This window comes from Portunus trituberculatus, chromosome 41, assembly GCF_017591435.1.
Source record: "Portunus trituberculatus isolate SZX2019 chromosome 41, ASM1759143v1, whole genome shotgun sequence".
NCBI classification, from domain to species: Eukaryota; Metazoa; Arthropoda; class Malacostraca; order Decapoda; family Portunidae; genus Portunus; species Portunus trituberculatus.
In genome coordinates this window covers 35,400,539-35,415,538 of record NC_059295.1, presented here as the reverse complement: position 1 = coordinate 35,415,538, position 15,000 = coordinate 35,400,539, and the positions used below count along the sequence as shown (strand labels likewise).

Below are 15,000 nucleotides of genomic sequence, written 5' to 3'. Positions count from 1 at the left end.
AGGAGGAATCAGAAGGCCCCCTCTCACTCTATATATAGCACACCCCTACGCTACCCTGCCATATTTCCATTACGAATGCAAGACATGACACTAATTCCACAAATCCTTAAATATTTAACTCCCCTTGACATGCCCGGGTTAAATAGAGATGAGATTGCGTATCAATTACTCGTTCAGTGCTGGAATTAGAAATCATACGCTCACACACATTATACACCATCCTGCTACTGCTATTATGAACTCGGTGTGTGTGTGTGTGTGTGTGTGTGTGTGTGTGTGTGTGTGTGTGTGTGTGTGTGTGTGTGTGTGAAATGTTGCAGCACAAGTGATTTTGAACACCTGTGCTCTGGAAATGCATACCTTCACTGTCTATATAAGGAGTAGAGGAGGGAGAGTAGGGCAGTGGTAGAGATGCAGTAGAGAAGAAGGAAGAGGAAGTGAATCACACAAAGGAGGTGTAAAATCAGCATATACTTATTTCATCAGATTCAAGCTGGGAAAGATGAAATGGTAAAGAGAAAGGAAAAATGTGGACAAAATAGAAGAGAGAGAGAGAGAGAGAGAGAGAGAGAGAGAGAGAGAGAGAGAGAGAGAGAGAGAGAGAGAGAGAGACAGAGAGACAGGCACAGAAATCGGAAAGGATAAAACTTTTGAAAGCGGCGACAGCGTTGAAAGAGACTTGGTGATGAACTGATCATAGGTGATTACAAGAGATAGGAAATGGACACCGGTCGGCTCAGGTTTCATCCCAGGAATACTAGATGAAGACCATGAAACGAATACACACATGTATATAAATTCATAAACTCCTGTAGGGGAAGGATGGCCATGAAAGACAAGCGACACACTTAATGACACACCAAAAGACACCAATACATCAAGGTGATGCAGTAGAAAGCTAGCATTTTTACGAGTGTTCAGGTGATATAATGGAACTCTCTACCTGCTTCTGTGCTTCCAACTTCCTATGACTTCACTTCATTTAAGAGGGAGGTTTGAAGACATTTATCCTTTCTATCTGACTAATTCCTTTGGATCTGCAAGGGGACTGGCAACTTACTGAGCCTTTTCTTTTATTGTTTCATGTTCCCCTTGGCCAGCAGTACAAACTAATATTTTACGAGTACACCAAAGGATATGTTGTATGTTTTTCTCCTTTTTGTAAAGATTATGTACATTATAGTATAGTTATTGAAACCAATAGTGTGAAATTACGTTAAGTCGTATTAGCGAATAAGAAAATAATTATCTGAAAAGAAAGAAAAAAAAGGTTGGTTTGTAATCTCAAGGAATTAGCAACACACATTTTAACCAGGATGTAGATGTGTGTGTGCGTGTGTGTGTGTGTGTGTGTGTGTGTGTGTGTGTGTGTGTGTGTGTGTGTGTGTGTGTGTGTGTGTGTGTGTGTGTGTGTGTGTGTGTGTGTGATATGAATATTGAAAGTGTGCAACAATGGCTTAGTGTAAATTGTGTGAAGCTTTTGTTTGGGTGTAAATTACTGCAGAAAGAAAGAAAAAAAAATATGGGAAATGGAGTAAGAGTGTATAATTCAAGAGAATGTGCAGAAAGATTGCAGAGCGTGTTTTGTGTGCATGTGTGTGTGTGTGTGTGTGTGTGTGTGTGTGTGTGTGTGTGTGTGCGTGTGCATTAATTTCAACATTAATATAATGCAGATTGGAGTGAGAAAAAAGTCATGTTCAATCCAATAAAATGGTTGTAGTTTCGCTGTATATGCACCTTATAGACCCTCTCTTCTTATCTATGCGTATTTTTTGGATTGCATAACGTCACACACGTGTCTCAGTAGTAGTCGCAGTAATAAGGGTAGTAATACCTGCAAGTGAAGGAAAGGTCAACAGTAATAGATACACAAGCAAATTTTTCCGCCTCTCATCAGCTAAATTTGGCGTAGCAGGAGTGTGCGTAAATTTATCTGGGATCTTTTTTTTTTTTTCTACTTAGCCTTCGCCTGTGATAGCATAGAGAAACACCTTTACGGAGACTCGCACTGGTCCCTGAGAGCGGTTTGATGCAATCACCGTTGAAGACAAGGTTGATAGGAACCATGAGCATATTCTTTGGCCATTTGGCGATGTCTTGGGGAGTGGACAGCTTGCAGCAGGAACTCTAATCACTGAGATCATTACATCCTAACACTGACCAATCACCCATCACCTTTCCACCATAGGGATATCAACCGGTAAGGGAAGAAAATTCAAGAGAAATTAAGATGAAGTCATTACCATCCTCTTTACTGATGAAGAAGAATTATCTATTGTCATAGCAGTAATACCTTTGAAATGTCACATCTGAAACAATTTACTTAATTTAACGCCACCTTTGTCTTACCCTCTGTATAAATCCCCTGTACTGTGCCCTTAGTGTCTGAGTATAAGCCCTCCCATCAATACCTTATACGTACTTAGAACACTTTTCCTGCACCGACTTTCTCTCCTCATACACTGTGCTATGAGAAATTCACTGGCTGCTCGGGGTGGCTGGCTCGGTGGGTGAGTGGCTGGGCGCCTGGTGGCCTCAAATAAATAAGGGATTGACAGTGGATCAACGCAAAGCCCCAATTATCGTTCACAATTACCAGTGTCTGTCAGGATATGGGGAAGAGAGACTACTTATCGACCTCTTACTGTCCAGATCTCGCTGCGTTCATCTTCTTAACCCCGAGGCAGAAAAGGAAGAGGATAAAAGGAAAATATTGTGATGTTTTCTACGTCTTTCTCTTACTGTTGGTATTGGCCGCGGTGGTGGTGGTGGTGGTGGTGGTGGTGGAAAGGTGGTAGTGCTGTTTGTATGTTTCGTTTGTTTGGTTATTGGTTTGTTGTTGCTATTAATTTTTGTTTTTGTTGTAGTTGTTGTTGTTGTTGTTGTTGTTGTTGTTGTTATTAGTAGTAGAAATAGAAGTAGTACTAGTAGTAATGGTAGTAGTAGTAGCAATAGTAGTAGTAGTAGTAGTAGTAGTAGTAGTAGTAGTAGTAGTAGTAGTAGTAATAGTAGAAGTAGTAGTAGTAGTAGCAGTAGTGATATTATCATTATTTTTATTATTAGTATTATCATTATTATTATTATTATTATTATTATTATTATTATTATTATTATTATTATTATTATTATTATTATTATTATTATTATTATTATTATTATTATTATTATTATTATTATTATTATTATTATTATTATTATTATTATTATTATTATTATTATTATTATTATTATTATTATTATTATTATCATTATTACTATTATTAATAATATTATTATTATTATTATCATCATCATCATCATTATTATTATTGTTATCATTATTATTATTATTACCATTACTATCAATATTATTTTCATTATTATTATTATTATTATTATTATTATTATTATTATTATTATTATTATTATTATTATTATTATTATTATCATGTTTTTCATCGAATACTATCTACTACTACTACTTAATACTACTATTATTATTGTTATTATTATTATTATTATTACCATTACATTATTATTATTATTATTATTATTATTATTATTATTATTATTACATTATTACTACTATTATCATGTTCATCTACTACTACTACTACTACTACTACTAATAATAATAATAATAATAATAATAATAATAATAATAATAATAATAATAATAATACTGTTACTACTACAACTACTGCTACTGCTACTACTACTACTACTACTACTACTACTACTACTACTACTACTACTACTACAACAACAACAACAACATAACAACAACTACTACTACTACTACTACTACTACTACTACTACTACTACTACTACTACTACTACTACAAACCATCTACTACTACTACAAACCAAAATCACAGCTCAGACTAACAGAACCAAAAGGAAAGACACTCAAAGTACAAAACAAGACTCTTGACATTCCACGCGCTCCATAAACACGTAGTGGAAATAACTCACGAGGAATGTAACCTTGAAGTGCACTCGTTTCATCTAATTTTCCTCTTTTCCCTCTTACTTCTATTCTCCTTCTCTTTCTACTCCTTCCCCCTTCTATTTTCCCTCTTTGTCCTCATTCTTCTAGTCATAGTCTTCGTTCTCGTCCTCGTCTTCTCCTCCTCCTCCTCCTCCTCCTCCTCCTCCTCCTCCTTCTCGTACCCTGGTTTACTTCTAAGTATTCAAATTAAAGCAGTATTAAATTAACTACCTTGAGGGGTTCACTTAAATGTTATAGTATGGTAGTGACGTATAAAACTGAAATATCATAGGAACTTCATTAGATTAAGACTTGTGGTAATGGTATACTGAAGAAGGAATGTGTGTGTGTGTGTGTGTGTGTGTGTGTGTGTGTGTGTGTGTGTGCGCGCCTCGCCTCCACGGTCTGTATTTGCGGTCGGTGGTGGGTAGAGCTTCCTAACCATTCATCGATATTATCACAGCTGACCTTTGTGGCAGCTCATCAGGCCTCACATTATCAGCCTGGCCGCGAGGGAAGGAGAACAATACATTACACGACTCCCAACATGAAAAGAATATGCTTAAGTTGATTAGAGAAATCTTTACTGGATTTTGTTTGTGAACATTAATAATAAATAACTTTTATCTTCATTGGTAATGCATGTATGTAATCCTTTTAGTGCCACTGGTCGTAATTCACAACAGATTGACTTACTACACACACACACACACACACACACCGGATCTGTTACCATGCGGGTTGTTTAAATGGACAGTGAGACATCACTATCTCTGGCTTTATGCGGCCTTGTGTCAAGACAAACACTGCGTGGCGGGCACCTCACACTGGTACTACCTCTCACGTGATCCCCGCTCACGCCAGCCCGGCACAGACCCTTCCCTTGCATGATCCTTATCGGGACGCTGCGGATAACGGGACTCAAATTTTATAAATGATAAGTAAAGCAAGCGAAAATAATTAACCCCTTTATGACTAAAATTTTTTAGATCCATGAAAAGACAAGAAACAAAGATCTTAAATATACACGACACATAACGGCATTCTTTCATGACACCGTGTTGAAGTTCAACATGAGTTATGCCTCGCCAAACCGTTTTTCCTGTTACCTCTATTTGCCACGCTCTGCAAACCAATCTCATCATCATCACCAATATCCTTATCCTTCTCTTGACAATGGACCCTTTCCCCGTGACGCAGTGTAGGCAGAGCAAATACCGAGATGGGAGTGACTCCTACCAAGCCTGGATGTGTTTGCCTTGAGGTGGGAAGGCTGAGGGGCGAAGCTCCTAGACGAAGCAAGTGGCAAACATTACCCTAATTCATTGTCAAGGCGATAATCATGTTGGGAAAGTACAGTTGTAGGATAGAGAAACTAGCAACCATTATTTGTATACCCCGTAAGATTAGTAAGAAATTATATAACCTTGTAAATAGTCTTTGATGATTAGCGAGTGTTGAGTATTCTGAAGCGGCTTCAAAGCGACGCGACTCTTGTGCCACCAGTCATCAGTGTTGATGGGCGAGTGGTAAAGATCGGCCACGCTGAGAAGTGTCACTTTTTGGAATGTCCTGGAGGTTGAGGCGAGGCGTGTACCAGCAACGCCACGCTTGATGCTTATCCCAGCAACACTGCACGACTAATAGGTACGTAAGGAGTGCATACATCTGTTGTTTGCTGGCGGCGATGTAGCTTCCTGAGTCATTTCAGTGGCGTCGCTAGGCAGGCAGCCCCAAAAAGTTGCCAGTGATTAATTTATAACCTTTCCATATTTTTAGTGTTGTCCTTTTATTTTGCTTTTGATGAAACTGCGCGAATGTTTAACCTTTAAATCTCGTAAAGTGGATATAGTACCGTGAAATATTGAGGAGTTTTTAGATGTACGAGCGCGTAAATCTGTTTTAATAATTTGTTGTTGGTGTTGGTTATGGTGGTGGTAGGTCTCTCTCTCTCTCTCTCTCTCTCTCTCTCTCTCTGGTTTTTCTCATCATTTACTCTCTCGTTCCTTTTCCCCACCCAGATCCGATCCCTTTCCTGTTTTCCTTCCTTCTCCATCCCATCTCCACTACCCCTCTCCTCCTCCATCATCTCCACCCTCTTCTTTCCACTACATATAAGGAAGATTAATTATTTATCTCACATCCCAATAATACCTACAGTATGTATAAAGTGATCTATGAACGCAATATGAACGACGGAAAGGAGTTGTAAAGAAAATGGTATATTTTTGGAGGGTAACTAGAGGGAAAGGAGAGCCTGGAAACCTGAATGGGTAGTAGTGTCTCGGAGGGTTGGATTGAGGAGGTTAGGGTAGCGTTTATCAAGGAAGGGTGGCAGTAGTGAGTGACGAAAGGGTAGAATATGGATTACTGAGTTTTGAATCTGACGCCACGTGACGTCGTCGCCTGGCACTCCCTCTCTTTCCTTCTCAAAACAACTAGGCGGCAGTAATTTAATCATCGCCGCCTTTCGTTGCCATCGCCTCGAGAGCTCAACCGTCTCTCAATTCAATTTGAAAAAAAAAAGAAAAGAAATTGTTCGGAGGAATGGAGCGTGATAACTTTGCTCACGTCCCTCCCCAGCGTGATAATGTTTTCCTGCTGGATCAAATTTTCCTAGGCAGCATACCGGCGCGTTACCTGGCAGATGAGTGTGTGTGTGTGTGTGTGTGTGTGTGTGTGTGAGAGAGAGAGAGAGAGAGAGAGAGAGAGAGAGAGAGAGAGAGAGAGAGAGAGAGAGGGGTGGGGGGAGGATATGACAGTTGCCTCCACCCCAGGAAACAAAATGTTTTACACTCCTGTAAGACACACATAGTTACGACCGAGTTCCTGGAAGATTTTTATTTTCAGGGATTTTTTAAGTGTACATTACGTTCCCTTTTCATGCAACAGTTCAATACATGATATCAAAGGGCCTTTTTTTTTTTTTTGTGGCCAATTTTTCTTTCGCCTTTTTATTTATTTATTTTTTTTTGTCAAGATTTAGAAGGTTTTTTTTCTTTTAGAGAAACAGTTTTCCTCAACATAACTGTTGACGTTTTTATGCAAGAGGTGATAAATCGATGAGCACGAAAGCTTCCATTAAAATCATGGAGGGGTTTTGAAAAAAAAAATGTTTCTTTTAATTCCTTTGATGTTTTTGATTTTTTTTTAATCACTGACCTTGTTCTTATTAGAAGTTTTCTGTCAAAGTCATCTAATTCTGGTAAAATGTTACGTTATAATTAGGAAATATAACTATGACATCACAACATTCTATGAACAGTTCTCACATAATTTTTGTGTTGTATACCCCTTAACATGTGAAGCTATCACGCAAACGGCATCAAATCAATGGTCGCAGAAATCTCTATGAAAACGTTGTAGCGACAATAAAATGCTTACTATGTAAATATACCTCGTATTTATGGAAGAAATTTGTGTATGAGGACTTTTTATAGGCGATTCATTACATTCTTTAATGTAAGAAGCAGACTCCGATATTACAAGACAGTCTTTTATCAAGTTTTCTTTACAGTTTTCTAAAACCTTGGTAATATGTTAAGGTTTTTTTGAATTAGTAAAAATTGATTGCAAAATTGCAAATGCAATGCTTATGAATAAATGATAACTTATCTCTCCCAGAATAAACGTTCAAGGATGATATTGTGCGCCGCGAGGTTCTCCAGACGTCGGTGCGCGTCCCTCACTGCCAGCCCTTATCAGTCCCTCGCCATCTTGCCTCTCAGCGGTGTGGCGCAGCTTTGATGAAGATTCTCTTGTGTTCCAATTATCCCGGAGCTCCCTTTTGTCCCCCGGTGATAAGGGCTTTAGTTCCCTGTCGCATAAAGTGCACTGTGTTTGGCTTGAATTGTTGGTGGAAGGTGAGGCGCTGCTTCCCCCCCCTTCGCCTCCTTCCCTCCCATCTTCTATTCCCTCCCTCCCTTTCTTCCTCTCCTTCCTATCTTCATTCATTCCTTCCTCCGGTACAGTCTTCACTTCCTCTTGGTTGGATTCCAAACTAACTGTTGCAATGATATTAGAACACCGTGTTGTATTTTGTGTTCATGTATAATTTATTTCTCTCCCTCCATGTTCCGTTATTTGTTAGTTGATGCGATATACTTTAGGTTAGGTTAAGTTAGGTTAGGTACATACATACAAGTAACACTAGGTTCTATCAATATGTGCTCTACTTCTTCGATTTACCTTGCTTGCATGTGTTTGTAAATTATTGCGTTGAATAAACAACATAAGAGCATAAGAAAGGTTAATAAATTCCTCTCTTGAAATAGAAAAAAAAATACCCACCAATTTATCCTAAATACAGATTGAAACTTAAGGAAATGTTTGAGTCTTCACTGTTTTCTAGTTTATAGTACGTGTGTTTGTGATATGTATGCATGAAGAAGTGTGTGTGTGTGTGTGTGTGTGTGTGTGTGTGTGTGTGTGTGTGTGTGTGTGTGTGTGTGTGTGTGTGCGAGTGAGGGAGCGGATGAAGGTGAAGGAGTGAGTACATATGAGGGAATGGCTGGTGTGCTGGATTGATTGTACAATGTGCACCTGCCTATTGAGGCAAGGGGATCAGGTTACTAGCACGCCAAAGAGCAATAACAAACAGCGAATTAGGGTGCCGTGAAAACTGGAGGAGTTGAAAACTAGACCAGAGAGAGAGAGAGAGAGAGAGAGAGAGAGAGAGAGAGAGAGAGAGAGAGAGAGAGAGAGAGAGAGAGAGAGAGAGAGAGAGAGAGAGAGAGAGAGAGAGAGAGAGAGAGAGAGAGAGAGAGAGAGAGAGAGAGAGAGAGAGAGAGAGAGAGAGACGGAAGAGGGAAGCGAAGGACAAGGCTCTGTCTGGAAAACACGTTGAAGCATGTCACTACAGACTGCACCAAAACAAAATTGTGGAAAATCTGTGTCAAGGCAACCGAGAGATTCCGTGTTCCACACACACACACACACACACACACACACACACACACACACACACACACACACACACACACACACACACACACACACACACACACACACACACACACACACACACACACACACACACACACACACACACACACACACAAGGAACCTGCTGACACGCTACCTTGTTTCATCGAGTTGAAGTAAAAGAGAGAGAGAGAGAGAGAGAGAGAGAGAGAGAGAAGGAAGAGGAGGTAGACGAAGGGAAGGAGAGAGGAAAAGAGGTAATGAATGGAAAAGCTATAAATTGAAGCTTTTTTTTTTTTTTTTTTTCACTGGGGCATACACAACCGTTTTGTCTTATGTGTTCTTCATTCTTCTGTTTATCTTTTAAAAGTCATAATGCAAAATATAATTCCAGTCTACGTATTCATCTTTCCTTATTGGGAAACCATTAGATACTTTGCTATCCATTTTTTGTGGTGTTATCATTATTCAGTTCTCTAAGTTGTGTCACGTCAAATCACTTCTGGCAACAATCAGGTCTTTAATTGAAGAGACTCTCCTTCTGGCTTCCTTCAGAGAAACATTTACTAACATTTTTCTACGGTTATTTTTGTCATTGTGAAGTTGTAGAGAGAGTAATAAAGCCGTAAAGATGACATTAATACATGTAAAGAAAAGAAGCCTTAAAAAAAAAAAAATAGCGCTGCTATAATCCTGTCATACGCTCATAAAGCTTATATTTTGAAGCACAGTTATTGCTTGGTTTCCAATGAGCACCTTACAAATCCCAAGTGAACCATGTCTTCGTACTTGTAGATTACTACTTTTTAGTCCTGTACATGTCCCGTCAATTATTTTGCCACGTTTGAGGCAGCATTTCATTATATACCAGGACTTGGTTACAAATATAACTCCACTACCTTAATATCTAAAAGAGAAAAAAGCATGACCCTTGTGTCATTAAAATACTATTTTCATCGTTAGCAACTCAACATTCCTGCTTTAGAATTTAACTAGGCTTCAGATGCAAGCTTGATATGAGTGGAATTTAAACAAGCAGAGCAGCAGGGATGAGGTGGAACTGTTGTTGTAGGAATGAAAATAATACGCATTTATAGTTGGAGAGTAACTTTGGTGCACATGACTACGATTATTTTATTTACAAGGAAGTAGGACCTCAAAAATTATAGTTTTTTGCCTTTTGTGTCGAGGTGACTGGCCAAAGATAAAAAATCAATGATATTAAATCAATAAAAACGAAGGAAGGATTAGAAAAAAAACACTTGAGCATCATCCCTTTTTAAGAAACATAGTAAAGGAGCTGAAAGAAAGTACCAATTTTGTCGATGATATTAGATTAAAAATTTGACGTCTGTTTTCTTCCCAAGTCAAAAAGGCAATTCTGACACATCAGTTGTAGTAATACCGCAGAAAATGAAACGGTATCAAAACAATAGAAACGTCGGCTTGCAGATTTCAGTTTCCGAGAACATACTCTTAATTGTGATGTAAAGCAAGTAAATAAATAAGTAAACAAAGCAGGCGAAGGTAGAGTGGTTATTACGCCAGCCAGGGATCGCGGGTGACACTGTAATTTAATTAGTATTAAGGCTCTCAAAGTAGTCGCCCTCCACTGACGGTAAAAGTTCAGCGCTGCCTCGTGTCCGCGGGTGTTTCCGAGTGCCGTGCAAGTTGGAAGTTAATGTAACAGCGTCACTTCCTAATTTTTCATCACTCCTTAATTCACTTGACGTCGCTTGCCAGCCTTGTATATAAACGTTTGCTGCTTTTTATGGACAATTAATTGACAGAGGAGTTTGTCATGCGCCTTCGTTTTTTTTTTTTTATAAAGATTATTTTGTAACCAACTAGCTCTGCATCAAATTGTGTACCTGCGCGTTTTGTGTTATTGAATTTACACAAGTTATTTTCTCACATGAATTGACAATGTTTTCCTTTTTCCATTAGTATGTACTAAAGTATCCTGTTTAAATGTGGACCGAAGTGTGTATGTATATATGTATTTATGTATATGCAACAAAACAAGAGGGAAAAAAAAGAGCCCGCTGAAGATGCCAGTCTCAAAAAAAAGTCGTCCAAGAAGATTACCTAAAATCATAAGAACTGTTTTGAAATCCTTCATCTACTGACTATGAATTCCTGATTTTTTTTATTGCATCATGGATCGCTTCACATCATTTTAACCTCTTCAGTGCTGGGACACATTTTTACCTTGAAATTTATGTGTGATTAGACTATTTTGTTGACAATAGAGGTCAGAAGATTAATGTCCATAGTCGTCATTATTTTGATACACCACATGAGTTTCTGAAGCTGTAGAAAATCACCAAATAAAACGCAGACACACGTCGTGGTACTGAAGGAGTTAAACGCATGGCACCAGACAACACAGCTTAGGACAATTATAAAACAACTTTAAGGGAACAAAAACTTTAGTGATCTAGGAAATCTAATAGTAACAAAAGACTTCCAAAATTAAACAAAAGTCCTGATGTCCCTTCATCCATATAACCAAGCGCTGTGGTGATACGGAAGCTAGTCTTTTGTATTTCACCCTGACGGAATCCATAGATAGTAGTAGTATTGGTTTGTGTCAATTGGCAAAGGTTCACCAACACTCAGGCCAATAACAGTATATTACCAGTGTGTGAAAAACTGAAATAAAGAAGCAGTAGTGAACAGCACAGCACAGGCATCCCAGGAGCCTGTTTTTGTTATGGAGAACAATTCAGCACGTGTTAATCACTTCGGATTTTTTGTATCAAGGGAGCGAGATTTACGAGATACATGAGAGTGGAGAGGCTGCTGATGTAACTGGAGGCTAGATACATGGGAGTGGAGGGCTGCTGATGTAACTGGAGGCTAATACTTCACCGTTAGTGTGGCATTGTGGCTGTGGCTCGTGTGGCGTAAATCTGAGCAGCGTTGTTTGTTGTTCTATATAATTCATTTTAGTCAGTAACATCCACTGGTGTTATATGGCTTTGCTTTATTTATCCATTCGTTTATTTATTTTATTCGTTATCTATTTTAGTACCATCAAATTTATTATTATTATTATTATTATTATTATTATTATTATTATTATTATTATTGTTAATATTATTATTATCAGTATCATTGTTATTGTTATTGTTATTATTATTATTATTATTATTATTATTATTATTATTATTATTATTATTATTATTATTATTATTATTATTATTATTATTATTATTATTATTATTATTATTATTATTATTATTATTATTATTATTATTATTATTATTATTATTATTATTATTATTATTATTATTATTATTATTATTATTATTATTATTATTATTATTATTATTATTATTATTATTATTATTATTATTATTATTATTATTATTATTATTATTATTATTATTATTATTATTATTATTATTATTATTATTATTATTATTATTATTATTATTATTATTGATATTATTATTATTTTATTATTATTGTTGTTGTTGTTATCATTATTATTGTTATTTTATTATTATTATTATTATTATTATTATTATTATTATTATTATTATTATTATTATTATTATTATTATTATTATTATTTCATTATTATTGTTGTTATCATTATTATTATTATTATTATTATTCTTATTATTATTATTGTTGTTGTTGTTATTACTGTTTTTAATTACTATTATTATTATTATTATTATTATTAATTATTATTATTTTTATTATAATTATTATCATTATCATTATTGTTGTTATTATTATTAGTAGTAATAGTATTAGTATTAGTATTATTGTTATTGTTGTTATTATCATTATTATTATTATTATTATTATTATTATTATTATTATTATTATTTTATTATTATTAATGTTATTACTGTTATTATTATTATTATTATTATTATTATTATTATTATTATTATTATTATTACTGTTTTCATTATTATTATTATCGTTGTCGTTCTCAGCAATGTTTTTTGTTTTTTTTCATCCTTCAGACTCCACAGTCTACCACCACCACCACTACATAATAGTATAATACCGCTCACTAATGCTATCACTTCTGCCATAACAAGGAATACTCGACTACAAACTACACACACACACACACACACACACACACACACACACACACACACACACACACACACACACACACACACACACACACACACACACACACACAGTGTGTTTTGTTCATTAATGCAGTTGGTATTATACGGTATTGTAAATAACATAGTACTTACGTCACTAGGTAATAAAAGATATATCAAGAGCGTTGTACAGTGAAAAAAAAAAACATGAATGCTATAAATACACAATAGCACATTTCTTAATTTATACCAAAACTAGAAAAGTACCTCCTACTTTTTTTTATTCCTCTTTTTTTTTGTGAGTGAAGTAATAGATAACATCAGCTCCATAAAGGTCATTGCTGTATTTTTATTCATTGATCTACTCACCATTATGCAAGAAATATGACTTTGGGTGTAGGTTATACTTATAATAAACCTATTCACTCGCTATGTACAATGCGCGCCAGGTGAGTGATGTCCAGGTAAAGCCTTTCTTTCACTTAATCATTTCATCTGGTGGTGGTGCTGCATCCCGCCTTGCCTGCTTGCTGCGATGCTCTAATTGGAAGGTGATGTGGTGTTCATTGTTTTTGTTTTTATTCAATATCGGTTTTTCACGCTAAAGGAGGTATCTTTTTTAGGTACCTCCCATCTGAGAGCTGATCCATTAGAGAACCGTTACCTCGAGTAAGGAAGGCCTACCTACGTACACTTGAACCGTGGCCAGGATTCGAACCCATGCGCTTGGAGACCCCTCGGTGGTGGTGGTGGTGGTGGTGATATTGTTAATGTTATTGTCATCATCGTCGTCAGCATCATCATTAACATTTATTTATTCATTTATCTTTCCCTAAATATTCATGTGTAGTATAATTTGTCATGGTCAACGGCAAATAGTTATGTCGATTTACACTGACCATCTATCCTGTGAAGGGAAATGAATACTTGGCGGGTTGCCAAGTTGTGACACGAGTTTGCTTTACTGTATGATTTTTGTCTGGTGTATAATGGATTTTTTTTTTTTTTTTTTGTCATTCATCATGTAATAGTTTTTTTTTTCAGTGACAAGTTTACATCATGACCAATCAATTGTCAAGAAAGAATTTACTTGTAAGTATTTTGTACGTCTGTGTTTTCTCTCCTAAGATTTCTCTTCGGAAACCGTTGTCAGCCACTCCACTAATCTCTCCTAGATTGTGAATGTATGCACTTACAAGTTTTTGGCCAAGGTCATAGAGTAACGTCACGTCACAGGATGTCGCTTCCGATGCACTAATTCTGAAATGTTTTGACAAGACAAGAGAACAAAACAATTGCCACGGAAAGAGTTTTGTAATTTCAGAGTGTTATTCTAACTACTGGTATGGAAAGGTTACCTAAGTGAACACACACACACACACACACACACACACACACACACACACACACACACACACACACACACACACACCATTCGTCTAGCCACCACACTTGGCCGACCTTACGACACGCCCACGCAGAGTCGTCGCTGGCACGCAGATGGTGTGGCCCGGCATTAAGCCCTTTGTGCTCCGAGTGAGTCACAAGGAGGCAACACGTTATTTATGCCTTCACGTGAGAGCCCGGCGTCGTGCAGTCCCTACACAGCGGCGCCTCGCAGGTGTTCTGTCATGCAATTGTTGTTTTCCATAATTATGTGAACCACTACACGTGCTAAGGCTGACCGGTGGACGGATTCACACAGGTTTTCTGCATTACAAATGTAACATTTCACGTCTGCGTTGAGACAAAATACCACCAAGGTGTTCCACGACACATGTTAACTACCACGTAAGATCTCTGCCTCACCGATAAACTATAAAGCAATGTTCTGTTACATTACTGAAGTACGAAATGCTTGTTCAGTCACACTAGCTAATTACCACTCCAATGTTCTGCCACACAAGCGAACTGCTACACATGTTCTGCCTCACAAGGGAACTACCAATCTATGTTCTGTTTCTCTGCTTTACAGATAGTTAAACTGTGTCACACATGCTCATGCCGCTGCAATAATGCAA

The 15,000-nt window shown here is 37.0% G+C and overlaps 1 long non-coding RNA gene across 1 annotated transcript in view; it reads left to right on the top strand.

The window, feature by feature from the left end:
* LOC123516986 overlaps positions 1 to 8,120 on the top strand; it is an 18,657-nt gene extending 10,537 nt beyond the window's left edge. Inside the window, exon 4 of the long non-coding RNA XR_006678352.1 lies at positions 7,596 to 8,120. This is a non-coding gene — a long non-coding RNA (uncharacterized LOC123516986). The remainder of the gene's footprint in view (positions 1 to 7,595) is intronic.
* Positions 8,121 to 15,000: the final 6,880 nt, after the last annotated feature.